We start from the raw sequence: 15886 nt of genomic DNA, 5'->3' as shown, positions 1-15886 counted from the left end.
TTGTACTCTACTTTATAGTGTGATGATGCCTGTTTAGTATACAGATCCTACACGTGATCTCTTTATCTAGCAGCTTCTCTATCCAACAGTATGGATGATCTGAAAACCTTCCTGCTGCTCAATACTTTGAAATGTGGATGAACTGCAATACATATCCCTAAAACATGTAACCCATTCATAAGAATGTAAGGGAAGCCCCCAGGAGCCAGAATCTAAGAGTAAACAGAACAACCAGAGCAGTAAGCAAGACCATACTGTGGGTGTTGGGCTGGGGGGTTACTTACATGGTGACCTTGAGTTTTGATGGCCACATAGATTCAAGACCGGGCCTTGGGCCTGAGCCATGTAGGGGATTGGAACTAACACACTAACATTAAGTCAAACTGCTTGACAAAGTACACCTCCAGTGAGGGAGAGGACAGAAAAAACCTGAAGGGCAGCATGAGAATATGGCTGAGAAGTTGAAATGCCTCAACCAGCCCTCAGGGTTAGGAAAACAGTCTGTATAGCCATAAGCCTGCCCTCCTGTGGATTATGTTTAACACTACCCAGGTCATCTTGAAACCACCAAGCAGAGAAATGAACACAAAAGGAGATTTTGGACTAATTAACACCCAGAGACCCTCAGCAAAACCAATGCAAATCCCCATTGCCGGCAACATTTTCCTAACCCAGGATATACAGCATTCCCACTGACCACTGCCAAAGAGGGACTCAAAATCCAAAGTAACAAAACACATGAAGAAACAGTGCATTATACACAAATGTCAGTAGACATAATGAAAAGTTTAGATCTTTTTATAAATTTGATCATAGAATAGATTGGAGAATTGCCAGATAAAGACTATAAAACAAATATACTTAAATAATCAAAGATATGAAAAATAAAACAGAAAATGTGAGGAAAGGTTTATAAACATCCCATATACAAAAATCAAAATGAGTCAAAGCACTAAATGTAAGAGCTAAAACTTTAAAACTCTTAGAAGAATACAGATGTAAATCTGTATGACCCTGGATTAGGCAACTGTTTCTTAGATACAACACCTAAAGCACAAACAACTAAAGAAAAAATAGATTGGATTTCATCAAAATTTAACGTTTTTGTGATTCAAAGATCACAGTCAGCAGAGTGAAAAGACAGTCTACCGAATGGGAGTAAATGTTTGTAAATCACATTTGATAAAGATCTAGGATCCAAAATGTATGAAGAACTTAAAACTCAACAATAAAAAGACTAGTAACCCAATTTAAAAAAAAAGTATTTGAATAGAAATTTCTCCAAAGATACATAAATGACCAATAAGCAAAAAAAAGACTCTCAACATCATTAGTCATCAGGGAAATGCAAATCAAAACCGCAGTGAGATACCACTTCATACACACTGGGATGACAATAGTCAAAAAGTCACATAGTAAGAAGCATTGGTGAGTATGGCAAGATCAAAAACCTCATAAATTGCTTGTGGAATTATAAAACGGTTCAGCTCTTTTGGAACACAACCTGTTTGTTTCTGAAGTGGTTAAACATAGAGTCCCCATGTGGCCAGCAATTCTACACCTACATACATACCCAAGAGAACTGAAAACCTATATTTATTTTAAAACTTATACACACATGGTCATATCAGTATTACTCATAATAGCCACAAAGTGGAAACAACCCAAATGTCTATCAACTAATGAATGGATAAACAAAATGTGGTATATCTGTACAGTAATACAAATAATAATTTGTATAATAATAATACAAATCATAATTTGGCAATAAAAAGGAATAGATGTTGAATGTTATGCCATACAGACAGACCTTAAAAACATTATGCTAAATGAAAGGAGCTAGTCACAAAGGACCACATATTGTCTGATTCTGTTGCTATGAAATGTCCAGAATAGACAACTCTATAGAGACAGAAAGTAGATTAGTAGTTGGCCAGAGGCTGGGGAGAAAGGAGATTGGGATGATTACTGGTGGATATACAGTTTCTGTGTTATGAAATTACTCTGGTGTTGGATAGAAAAAAATTACTGAATTCTGTACCTTAAAATGATGAATTTTGTGATATGTGAATTATGGCTCAAATGTGCCATCAAAAAAGACCAGATATACTTAGAAATAAACCAAAAATTACTTTTAGCAAAGAAAAATAAAAATCATTCCAATTGAAAAGCCATAGTAAGCATGTCCAACAGCAGATTAGACCCAGCTGAACAGAGTATTTCATCTTAGGAACTGGCTGATGCAGAAGTGAGAAGTGGAATGTAAGGAGCAGAGACTAGAGCTAGGAGGGCAGACAGAAAGAAGTGTGCCCTAGCAAGAGTTCCCCCAAAGAAGGCATGCTGTGGGGCGGTTTTGTCAAGGGGTATCTGGTGTTTCACAGGCTTAACTCAAATGTTGAAACCTCAGTTTGGAAATGGAGTGAGTTCTGGGCAGCATACATAAAACTAAATCCCTGCCTTAGAGAAACTAATAGACACCATAGACAGAAATCTCCTTTTCATTGAGGAAGGCACGCCCCCATTTGTCTTGCAGGTTTCCATGACCTTTGTCTTACTGTTTTCCATCTCTTAGTACAAACCCTGATTGGGGAAGCATATAGAATACCCCTTGAAACAGGCTACTTAGAAAGCAAAGTCTTGACTGCATGATCTGGGCCCTGAGGCCACCACGATTGGTCCCTCAGCCTGTGTCCCAGAGGTCTCACAAGACCTCCAACTCCAGGAAAAACTATAGAATAGAATAAGGGAGCATCAAGATTGTCATTCTCAGCTTCTCACTAGAAAATGGCAATGAGTGAGGATTTACTTAGGGCTGAATTTCCTGCCTGCAAGGCAGCAGGAAAGTCTGGTGAGACTTCTAGAACTTGGTACTAAAATCTGAGGAGTTATGGTTGGATTCTTATATGAGAAAAACAATAAAATACAGTATCTTTAATAAAGACTTGACAGAAAAGGTACCTTTCTTGATTTGGCTGTTTCCTATATTGATTCTCAGAAAAAGCCAAGAGGAACCCTTTCTGTCACCCACCAGTGGAAGTCTTCCTTAGGGACACAGTATCATGCATAAGAAGTAGCACTCAGAACCATACACCCTGAGGTTAAGTCCCAACTCCCCAGTTTCTGGTGGGGTGTTCTTAAGCAAGACACACAAGCTTTTTCAGCCTATCTCCTCCTAAGCAGAATGGCTCGCCGAAGAGCACTACCTCATAGATCTATCTTGAGAACTGAAGAAGGAAGGAGTGCCTGTAAAACCATGTCTTGATCCTGGTCTCATAGTGCAGCACATATCAGCTCCTACTGTTATTCCTTCATTATACTTCATGGTGGTTTGGCAGTTTGGTCACTGCACCCTGCCTGGCACTTCTTCGCCAGGAGTGTTAGGTGAGTCTTAAGGCCTAAGCTAGCCTTCCAGGTGCAAGGTGGCAGTCCTAGTTGGACCTATGGGCCCTCTACGTCACCCTGCCTTAAGTCTGTTTGTCAGTCAAGGGTACCGAGGGGATCCAAGTTGTCCTGTGCAGGCAGAACTTAGGATGGAGCCCATGTGTAAGTGGGGCAGCTCTGGCCAGCTGTGCTTGTCCTCAGCAGGTATCTTAATCTAGGGGACGGTTGCTGTAGATCTATATAGCCTGGTCCCTAGGGGTACTGGGTGACCAGTGGTAGTGGCCTGTGTAGGTTGGGAGGCCCCTGAGGTCAGGGACCCTGAATGGGATGTCAGGCAGAGGCAGGAGGTAGGGAGACTACCGAGGGCTCTCAAAGAAGTCCCAGCCATAGAGAGTGGGACAACCTGAGTTGCGGTAGTGGTACGCAAAGTGAGGTTCATTCATGGGTATTGGGCTCAGAAAGTGACCAAAAAATTTAGAAACTTGTATGGCAGTGTGACATTGCTATGACATTCTTACTGTATTTTATAAAGCTATAATCACACAAAAGTCTAAAAAATTTTGAAAGGATTTTGGGAAGCACTGATTTAGGGTTTTTAGAATATCAAGCTACACTTCGAGATGGATGTTTTGTCCTGCTGTAGAGCATTAGAAGAATGAGGAACAAGAAAGCAAAGGCTTTAATGGAGCAGAGTTAGGAGGTTCTAGGTTTTTCAAGTTTGATACATGGGTACAGATGGAAAGAGTTTAGGATTTGTACACATTGGTGTGCCTGTCTACCTTTCTCTGACCTGGAGCTACCAGTAGGAAGAACAGTAGAAGGTTGTGCCCACTGGAAGGGTTAACAGTCCTAGGGCCCATGGTCACACTTTCTGGTTAGGACAAATGCAAGCAGGTATGAGGGCTCTCAAACTAGGTTGGAATATAGTTCACCATGAACTCTTTGAGGAAAGGTATTCAGCGATGGTGTCTGACCCAAGGATTCTATCATGTCCACAGATGTCTATTGCAACATTATATTAGAGCACATTTACCCAACTGCCTCAAAAAAGAAATGTTTAGGAAATAAGCTATTGATTCATAGCCCCTAGTTAATATCTGTGAAGATTGAAGTACTATGAAAAAATAGTTCACATGGAGTGTTATTTGGAAAAAGTAGGATGTGAAGTTCTATTAAAGTATAAAGACAATCAGAAGTCTGTTGGAACACTTGGGTGGCTCAGTCAATTAAGCACCTGACTTCAGCTCAGGTCATGACCTCACATTTCATGGGTTGGGCCCTGCATCCGGCTCCATGCCGACAGTGTGGATCCTGCTTGGGATATATATTCTCTCTGTCTCTCTGTCTGTCTGTCTGTCTGTCTCTCTCTCTCTCTGACACACACAAAAAAGGTAAACTTAAAAAACAGAAAGAAAGGCTGTCGCACACACACAAGAAAGGAAGAAGATATTATATTTAATTGCATACCAGTTAACGAAATAACTTAAATGGAAAAATTCCTAGAAAGACATGAACCACCAAAGCTGACACAAGAAAAAATAGACAATTTGAATAGACCTATAACATGTAAAGAGTTTGAATTAGTAATCACAAAGAAAAGCTTAGGCCTAGATGGCTTTACTTTTTTATTCTACCAATCAATTAAAGAATTAATACCAATTCTTCATAAACTCTCTTAAAAAGTGGGAGAGGGGTGCTGGCTGGCTCAGTCACTGGAGCATGTGACTTAGGGTTGTAGATTTAAGCCCTATACTGAGTGTAGAGATTATTTAAAAATAAAATCATTTATTGATGATTTCCCAACTCGTGCTAGGAGGCCAGTAACATTCAGGATACCAAAAGCAGAAAAACATCACAGAAAAGAAAACTACAAACCAATATTTCTTATGACAATGGACACAAATCCTCAAAAATACAACTCTATAGGGGCACCTGGGTGGGTCAGTCAGTTAAGCATTCGACTTCAGCTCAGGTCATGATGTCACGGTCATTGAGTTTGAGCCCCACATCAGGTTCTGTGCTAACAGCTCAGAGCCTGGAGCCTACTTCAGATTCTGTGTCTCCCTCTCTCTCTGCTCCTCCCCCACTCGTGCTCTGTCTCTGTCTCTCAAAAATGAATAAATGTTAAAAAAAATACAGCTCTATATTTATATATTTGTCTCAACATATGAAAATAAGTTGATAGAGTATGCTGTATCAATAGAATAAAAACAGATACCACATGATTGAATCTATAGCACCCATTTATGACCTAAACAAATAACAGCAGGGGCTCCTGGGTGGCTTAGTCAGTTGAGCCGGCTTTGGCTCAGATTGTGATCTCACAGTTCGTGGGTTCAAGCCGCATGTCAGGCTCTGTGCTGACAGCTAGCTCAGAGCCTGGAGCCTGCTTCAGATTCTGTGTCTCCCCCTCTCTCTGACCCTCCCCTGCTCAAGCTGTCTCTCTCTCTCTCTCTCAAAAATAAATAAAGCATTAAAAAAAATAAATAACAGCAAACTAGGAATAGACTAATTCACTCAACATGATAAAAGGACATCTTTGAAAACCCACACACCTAACATCAGACTTAATGGAAAAGACTGGATGCTTTCTTCCTAAGGGAAATGAACAGGGACAAGACAAGGATGTCAGCTCTTGCCACTTCTATTCAACATTGTAACTAGAGTTTCTAGACTAAATGACTTCGAGATTGGAAAGCACAGGATCAATCTATAAAAATCAGTTGTATTTCTATACGGTTGTAAAAAAACAACCCAAACAACAAAGTTAACACAATAATTACAATGGTACAGAAAAGAATAAAATGTTTAGGAATAAATTTAATGAAAGAAATACAGCATAAAACTTATATTTTGCATGCTCCAACACATTGTTGAAAGAAATTAAACATCTAAACAAATGGAGCCATTCCATTAGATGTCTTAATATTGTTAAGATGGTAATAGTCCTGAAATTGATCTACAGATTCAATGCAATTCCTTTCAGAATTCCAGTTGGCTTAGAAATTAACATACTGATCCCAAAGTTCATGTGGAAACTCAAAGGCCCCAGAATAGCCAGAACAGTCCGGGGTGAGGGGGTGGGGGGGAATTGGAGGACTCATACTTCCTGAGTTCAAATCTTAATGCAGAGCAATAATAATCAAGATAGTGTGGTATTAGCACAAGAATAGATATATAGATCAAAAGAATAGAACTGAAAACCTGGAAATAAACTCACATTTCTGAAGTCAGTTCATTTTTAACAAGGACACCAAGACTATTCAATGGATGGAGAAAGAAGAGTTTGTTGTTGTTTAAGTTTATTTTGAGAAAGAGAGAGAATGGGGGAGGGAGGGAGGGAGAGACAGAATCCCAAGCAGGCTCTGCACTGTCAGTACAGAGCCTGATATGGGATTCAAATTCACAAATTGTGAGAGTATGACCCAAGCCAAACTCAAGAGTCAGGTGCTTAACCAATAGCCACCAGGCTCTCCTGAAAGAGCAGTCTTATCAATAAATAGTACTGGGACAACAGGATATTCCCATGCCAAAAAAAAAAAAATAAAGTTGGATCCTTACTTCACACTGCATATAAAAATTAAGTCAAATAAATGAAAGAAATCAATGTAAGAGCCAAACTACAGAACTCTTGTGACTTTGAATTTGCTGATGGACTTTTAGATATGAAAGCAAAATCACAACAAAGAAGAAATAGGTAAATTGAATTTCATTAAAATTTAACACTTGAGCTTCAAAGGACACTATCAAGATGGTAGGGGAAAAAACTGTAGAACAGGAAAAAATATTTGCTAATCATATTTCTAATAAAGGACTTGTTTCTAGAATACAAGTATTCTACAATTTATGCAACTCAATAATAGATTAATGACAATTTTTAAATGGGCGAAGGATTTAAATAGGTGCTTTTAAAATATAATATACAAATAGCCATTAAGCAACAAAAAAATACTCAGCAGTATTAGCCATTGGGGAAATACAAGTAAAACCACAAGATTCTACTCCACAGTACTAGGAAATCAAAAGATAGATAATAAGTGTCAGTGTGAAGAAATTGGGACTCTCATACACTGCTGGTGGGTTTATGAAATGCTAGACACATTGGAAGGCAGTTCCTTAAAAAATTAAATGTAGACTTAACATTTGATACAAGAATCTTCATCTGTTTTGAGAGAGAAAGAGACTGAACATGAGTGGGGGAGGGACAGAGAGAGCAGGAGATACAGAATCTGAAGCAAGCTCCAGGCTCCTAGCTGTCGACACAGAGGTCGATGTGGGACTCCTACTCATGAACCACGAGATCATGAGCTGAGCCAAAGTTGAATGCTTAACCAACTGAGCCACCCAGGGGCTCCAACACAAGTATTTCAGTCCTCAGTAAATATCCAAGAAAAATTAAAACATGCCTATACAAATAACATTTATTTGAACATTTATATGAATGTTCCTATCAATATTATACACAATAGCCAAAAACTTTAAACCAACCAAATGTTCATTAACTGAAGTAAGGTGTGGTTATCCATATAATGAAGTAGTATTCACTCATAAAAGAGGAGTCAAGAACCAATGCATTCTACAATATGGATGAACCTTGAAAGTGTGAAAGAAACCAATCCTGGATATCACATATTTTGTGATTACATTTATAGGAAATGTCCAGAATGGGGAGATCTGTGGAGATAGAAAATAGATTAGAATTGGAGGTGGTAACAGGTATAGAATTTCTTTTTGAGATGATGAAAATACTCTGAAATTGCTATTGTGACTGTTGCACAATTTTGTGAAGACACCAAGAACTGTTGAATGGTATACTTTAAGTTTTTCAATTGTGTGGTATGTGGATTACATCTCAGTAAAGGTATTACCAAAAATAAACATATACATATTACATACACACATACCTACATGTACACATACATATACACAGATTAAAATGGAGAAGTAGAAGAAAATGCATGAGACACTTCTATATCAGCAGCACCTAGAACTTGTAAGTGGTGTTTTTTCTTAGGCTTTTGTTTTGAAATTTAAAAACTTTCAGCAACACAGAAAAATAGTCCATTGACCATCTTTGTACCCCTCACCTAGATTCACCAGTTTTTGTCATGGCTGCCAGTTTTTATTTTACTTTTTCTCTACAACACACATGATGAAGACGTGACACTTCTTGTCTTCCTGCAATGAGAGGCATTTCTTAAACAAGGATACTCTCCTACATAATTACATTCCATTATCACACTCCACTGGGTATTTAGTCCTTTACTTTAAAGTTTTTTAACAATTTTTTATGAAGTACTGTCCGTTGTTTAGAATTCACTCTTTGTATTTTATAGTTGTATATGTGTTTTGACAAATGTGTAATGTCATGTATCCAGCATTATAATCATGCACACTAATTTCACCTCCCTAAATATCCCTGTACTTTAGCTATTCATCGATCCCCTGCTCCTCCCTGAACACCTGACAGTCACTGGCCTTTTTACTGCGTCCATAATTCTGCCTTTTCTAGAACATCATATAATTGGAATCATACTGCATATAGCCTTTTCTAACGGGCATCTTTCACTTAGCAATATCCATTTAACGTTTTTACATGCATTTTTATGGTTTGATAGCTCATTTCTTTTTTTTCTTTTTTTTACCAAATAATATTCCATTGTATGGATGTACCACAATTTGTATGTATCACAGTTTATCAATTCCCCCATTGAAGGACATCTTGGTAGCTTCTATTTTGAGGCAGTTATGTTTAAACAGTATATAAGGCTGCTATGAACATTCATGTAGAGGTTTCTGTGTGAATAAATGTTTTCAACTCAGTTGGGCAAATACCTAGGAGTGCAGTTGCTGGGCCATGTAGTGAGACCAGGTTTAGCTTGATAAGAAACTCCCAGATATATTTCACGGTGACTGCATTCCCAACAACAATAAATGAATTCCTTTGACCACATCCTTGCTCAGCGTTTGTTACTAGTTTTTTAGATTTTAGCCATTTTAGTAAGTGTTGGGTGATTTTTAATTTTCCATTCCCTGATTTTCACTTCTAATGTTGACCATCTTTTCATATGTTTATTAGCCATCTGGATCTTTGGTGAGGTGCCTGTTTAGATCTTTTGTTTATTTTTTAAATTGAGTTGCTTGTTTTCTTACTGTTGTTCTACAGATTCTTTGTATATTTTGTATACAAGTCCTTACTCAGATAATGTGATTTGTAAATATTTTTTTTACAGTCTTTGGCTTATCCTTTCATTCTTTTAACAGTGTCTTTCTCAGAGCAGAATTTTCTAATGTTAGTGAAGTCCAGCCTAACCACTTTTTCTATCCTGGATCATGCTTTCAGTATCATATCAAAAATTATTGCCAATGTAGTCAATAGTAGTATAATAACTTTGTGTGGTAACAGATGGTAATTATACTCACCCTGGTGAGTTCTTTGTAATGTAAAACCCAAGCTCATCTAGACTTTCTATTGTGTTTTCTTCTACGTTCTTATTGTATAGTTTGCATTTTCCACTTCGATCTGTGATCCATTTTGAACTAATTTTTGGGGAAGATGTAAGGTATGTGTCTAGACTCAGTTTTTGCGTGTGACTGTCCAGTTGTTCCAGCATCATTTGTTGAAAAGACTATCCTTTCTATGTCTTTGACTTAATCAAAGATGAGTTGACTATATTTGTTTGGATCTATTTCTAGGGCTTTTACCTTTCCATATAAGCTTTAGAATCAGTTTGTCAATATATACAAAATAATTTCCTGGGTTTTTTATTAAGATTCTATTTAATCTCTAGATCAAGTTATGAAAAATTGACATCTTAACAGTTTTGAGCCTTCTTATCCATGAACATAGAATATCTCCATTTTTTAGTTCTTTGATTTCTTTCATCAGAGTTTTGTAGTTTTCCTCATTTAGAATTTAGACATATTTTGTTAGATTTATATTGAATTGCTTCGTTTTTGACACTAATATAAATAGTATTGTAATTAGAATTTCAAATACGAGTTGTTCATTACTGCAATGGACTTTTGTATGTTAATTTTGTATCCTGAAGCCTTGCTATAATTGCTTATTCCATTATTGTTGTTTTTGATTCTTGGAGATTTTCTATAAAGACAATTATGTCATCTACAAATAAAGACAGTTTTATTTCTTCTTCCCAATCTGTATGCCTTTTATTTATCTCTCTTACCGTATTGCATTAGCTAGGACTTCTACTACAATATTAGAAATAGTGAGAGGGGACATTCTTGCAGCTTTCTCAGTCTTATGGAGAAAGCATCTAGTGTCTCATTATCAAGTATGATGTTAGTTATAAGTTTTTTGTGGATATTCTTTATCAAATTGAGGAAGTTCTCTAATCCTGGTTTGTTAAGAGTTTAGGGTTTTTTGTTTTTTTTTATGTTTACTTTTGAGAGAGAGAGAGAGAGAGAGAGAGAGAGAGACAGACACAGAATCCATAGTAGGCTCCAAGCTCTGAATGTCAGCACACAGTCTGATACAGGGCTAGAACCCACAAAGTATAAGATCATGACCTGAGCCAAAGTCAAATGCTCAACCAACTGAGCCACCCAGGTGCCTGTAAGTGTTTATTTTTTTTTTATCATGACTGGGATGTTAGATTTTGTCAAATGCCTTTTCTGCGTCTATTTATATGATCATAAGATTTTTCTTCTTCAGCTTTGTTGGTTGTGATGGTTACATTAATCACTTGGAATGTTGAGCTACTATGCATATCTGGAGTAAATTCCATTTGGTCATTGTATGTAATTCTTATACACTGTTGGATTCAATATGCCAATATTTTGTTGAAGATTTTTACATCTATGTTTATGAGTGATACTGGTCTGTAGTTTGGTTTGTTTGTTTGTTTTCTTATAATACCAGTATCTGGCTTTTATATTTGGGTAGTGTTTGCCTCATGAGTGTTAGGATCTATTTCCTCTTCTTCTCTTTTCTAGAATATATTGTAGAGAATTGGTATAATTTTTTCCTTAAATATTTGGTAGAATTCACCAGTAAGACTGTGTGGGCCTGGTACTTTTTTTTCTTGAAAAGTTATTAATTCTTTTTTTTTAATGTTTTTTATTTATTTTTGAGAGATAGAGACAGCACCAGCCGGGGAGGGTCAGAGAGAGAGAGGGAGACACAGAATCCGAAGCAGGCTCCAGGTTCTGAGCTAGCTGTCAGCACAGAGCCTGATGCGGGGCTTGAACCCACAAACCATGAGATCATGACCTGAGCCGAAGCCAGAAGCTTAACCGACTGAACCACCCAGGTGCCCCGGAAAGTTACTAATTCTTGATTCAATTTCTTTGATAGGCCTATTCAGCTTAATTATTTTTCCCTGTGTGAGTTTTACTGGATTTTTTTTTTCAAGGAACTGGCCCATTTCATCCAAGTTATAAAGTCTGTGGGTTTAGAGTTATTCATAATATTCCTTTATGTTCCTTTTATTGTCCATGTGATCAGTCGTGAAGACCCCTTTGCACTTCCGACATTAGTGATTTGTGTCTTCTCCCTTTTATTCTTGACCAGCCTAGCTAGAAGTTTTTTAACTTTATTGCTCTTTTCAAAGAATCAGTTATGTATTTCATTGATTTCCCTCTGTTGTTTTCCTGTTTTCAATTTCATGGATTTCTCCTCTAATTTTTATTATTTCTTCCATTTGCTTTATATTATTTTGCTTATTATTGCCTTAATATATTATTATATTGCTATTTATTGTTTATTTGCTTCTGCTTGCTCATCTTTTTCTAGTTCCTAAAGATGGAGTTTAGATTTTTTTATTTCAGATCTTTCTTCTTTTCTAAAATACACATTCTCTGCTATAAATTTCCTTCTAAGCACTGCTTTGACTGTATCCCACAAATTTTGATAAATTGTACTTTTTCATTTAATTAAATGCTTTTGAATTTCTCTTGAGACTTTGACCCATGTATTGTTTAGAAGTCTGTGTTTAATCTCTTTTTGGGGGTTTTCTGGTATCTTTCTGTTATTTATTGTCTAGTTTAATTCTCTTGTGGACTTGAAGCATACTTTGTATGATTTTTAACCTTTTAAATTAGTTAAAATATATTTTATGGCCAAGAATGTGGTTTACCTTAGCTAATATTCTGTGTGCTCTGGAGAAGAATGTGTATACTATTGTTGAATGAAGTATTTTATAAACATAAACTAAATTCAAATGATAGTACTGTTCATTTAATTAGTTCCTTACTGATTTTCTGTCTCCTGGGTCTTTTAATGACTGACAGAGGTAAGTTGAAATCTCCACTTGTAATTGTGGATTTGTCTACTTCTCCTTGCGGTTCTATCAGTTTCTGCCACATGTATTTTGACACTCTTGTTAGGTGTGTATACATTTAGAACCCTTTTATCGTTATGTAATGCTCATGTAATGCTCCTCTTTATCTTTAATAATTTTCCTAACTCTGGTGTCTACTTTGTCTGAAATTAACATAGCTACTCTAGTTTTCTTTTAGAGTTAGAATGACATACAGGTAAATGTCAGAGATATTGCAGTTTCCAGACCACCACAATAAAGCAAATACTGTAGTGAAGGAAGCTAAATGAATATTTTGGTTTCTCAGTACATGTAAAATTGCTTACACTCTATGGTAGTCTATTAAGTGTGCAATAATAGCATTATATCTAAGAAAACCATGTACATACCTTAAGGGAAAAAATACTTCATTGCTAAAAAATGCTAACCATCATCGGCACTTTCAGCAAGTCATAATCTTTTTCCTGGGGCAGGGGCCTGCATCAGTGTTAATGGCTACTGAATGGTCAGAGTGGTGATTGCTAAAGGCTGAGGTGGCTGTGGAAACTTTTTAAATAAGACAATGAAGTTTGCTACATCAATTGACTCTTTTATGAACAATCTCTCTATAGCATATGATGCTGTTTGATAGCATTTTACACAATGCAGAACTTCTTTCAGAATTGGAGTCCATCTTCTCAAAGTCTGCTGCTGTTTTTATCAACTGAGTTTATGTCATATTCTAAATCCTTTGTTGTTACTTCAATAGTCTTCACAGCATCTTCAGGTCTAGATTCCATCTCAATAAACAACTTTCTCAGGGCGCTTGAGTGGCTCAGTCAGTTGAGCATCTGACTTTGGCCCAGGTCATGATCCAGTGGCTCATGATTTTGAGCCCCACGTCATGAATGCTCTGTCAGTATAGAAATTGCTTCAGATCCTCTCCCCTTCTATCCTTCCTCACTTGGGCTCTCTCTGTCTCTCTCAAAAATAAATAAACATTTTAAAAAGTCACTTTCTCTGCGCATCCATGAGAAGCAACTGCTCATACATTCAGGTTTGATCCTGAGACAGTAGCAACTCAGTCACATCTTCAGGCCTCACTTCTAATTCTAGATCTCTTGCCATTTCCACTATATCTGCAGTAACTTCCTCCAGTAAAGTCTTGAACCCCTAAAAGTTACCCATGAGGGTTGGAATTATTTCTTCCAGACTCCTGTTTATGTTGCTATTTTGACCTCTTCTCATGAATCTTGAATGTTCCTAATGGCATCCAGATGCCATTAAGGTTTTCCATTTATTTTGTCCACGTCTATCATAGGAATCACTGTGGCAGCTGTAGCCTTACAAAATGTATTTCCTTAATAAGACTTTAAAGTCAAAAGTACTTTTTGATCTATGGCCTGCAGAACAGATATTGTGCTAGCAAGCATGAAAACATTAATTTTGTATATCTCTAGCAGATTTTTTGGGTGACCAGGTATATTGTCAATGAACCAATAATATTTTTAAAGGAATCTTTTTTATCTTAGCAGTAGATCTTAACAGTAAGCTTAAAATATGTAGTAAGCTGTGTTGTAAACAGATATGCTTTCTCTAGACTTTGTTCTATTTATAGGCAGAGTCAATTTAGCATAATTCTTAAGGCCTTAGGATTTCTGGAATGATAAATGAGCATTGGCTTCTACTTAAAGTCACCAGCTTCATTGGCCCCTAACAGTAGTCAGCCTGTCCTTTGAAGCCAGGCATTGGCTTCTCCTGTCCAACTATGGAAGTCCTAGATAGGGATGCCTGAGTGGCTCGGTCTGTTGGGTATTTGGCTCTTGATTTCAGCTCAGGTCATGATCTCACGGTTTGTGGGAAGATTGAGCCCTGCATCAGGCTCTGCGCTGAAAGCACAGAGCCAGCTTGGAAGTCTCTCTCTATATCTATCTCTGTCTCTATCTCTATCTCACCCCCTCTCTCTCAAGATAAGTAAGCCTTTTTTAAAAAGTCTGAAAGGTGCTTGGGTAGCTCAGTCAGTTAAGCATCCAACTCTTGATTTCCGCTCAGATCGTGATCTCACAGTTTGTGAGTTCAAGTCCCATGTCCAGCTGTGTGCTGACAGTGTGGAGCCTTCTGGGGGTTCTTTCTCTCTCTCTGCCCCTCCCCTGCTCATACTGTTTCTCTCCCTCTCTCAAAATAAATAAATAAACTTTAAAATATAAAGTAAAAGTCCTAGATGGCATCTACTTTCAATACAAGGCTGTTTCATGTATATTTGAAAATCTGTTGTTTGACGCAGTGACCTTCGCTAATTATCTTAGCTAGATCTTATGGATAATTTCCTGCAGATTCTACATCAGCACTTTGCCTTGCCTCTATAGAAGCTTTACATTGCCCTTTTAGTTGTGGAGCTGGCTCCTTTCCTTAAACTCATGAACTAACCTCTGCTAGCTTCAAACTAGTTATTCTACCCTTATACCTTCGCCCTTTCGAATTGGTGGTGATGTTTTGGGAAGGAGACATATTCTCTTATTTCATGATAAGAGAATTTTTTGGTTTTTGTTGGACCAGAGACCCTGGGCTATGACCTTCAGATGAGTTCCTTAGCCTCTGTGTGTGTGTCTGTGTATGTGTGTGTGTGTGTGTGTGTGTGTGTGTGTGTGTAAGGCTACTCTGTAGTTGGTTAATTGCCCTGCCCCAAAGTTACATAGGACTCTAGTAAAGTAGCTCCCCTTAAAGGCAGGCTTTTGTTAAGGAGAAGGGAACTCTGGGTGTGTTTCAAATGGTTCTCTTTCCCCTCTGCTGACACAAAGCACAAAGGGGATTTTTCCTTCACTGATCTTCACCCATGAGAGCCTGTTGGAGCTCCTGGAGGTAAAGCTAACATAAATTTGGGTACCCTTTTGCCACTGTATTCCCAAGAGTTTTAATTCACAAACCAGCCCACACTCAGTCTCCAGCAGTGTACTGTGAAGTTTTCCTACCAGTTATGACGGGCTCCAGGGGCTTTGGCTGCAGGTGAGCTGTAGCTTCTGTCTTCACATGCTGTCTCCAGTTTTCAGGGTGGCAGTTTGCCTTGTGACCTTACTTCTCTGATGAATCTAAGAAGAGTTGTTGATTTTCAGTTTTTCAGCTTTCCTCTTTGAAAATGGCAGACAACTTCCAAGACCTTTGCATGTTGGTGCAGAAACCAGAAGCCCTTTCTTAGAATTTTTATTAACTTTTGGGGATGAGTATGGATTTTATTAATCATTATA

At 37.6% G+C, this 15886-nt stretch overlaps 1 protein-coding gene across 3 annotated transcripts in view; it reads left to right on the top strand.

Annotated features, from left to right (window-relative positions):
- LOC115277748 (protein HIRA) overlaps positions 1-15886 on the top strand; it is a 94727-nt gene that overhangs the window by 48720 nt on the left and 30121 nt on the right. The window lies entirely within an intron of this gene.

The sequence above is a fragment of the Suricata suricatta genome, chromosome 14 (assembly GCF_006229205.1).
Source record: "Suricata suricatta isolate VVHF042 chromosome 14, meerkat_22Aug2017_6uvM2_HiC, whole genome shotgun sequence".
In the NCBI taxonomy this organism is placed as follows: domain Eukaryota; kingdom Metazoa; phylum Chordata; class Mammalia; order Carnivora; family Herpestidae; genus Suricata; species Suricata suricatta.
The sequence above is the reverse complement of the archived record's forward strand: the minus strand, read 5'-3'. Positions and strand labels throughout refer to the sequence as shown.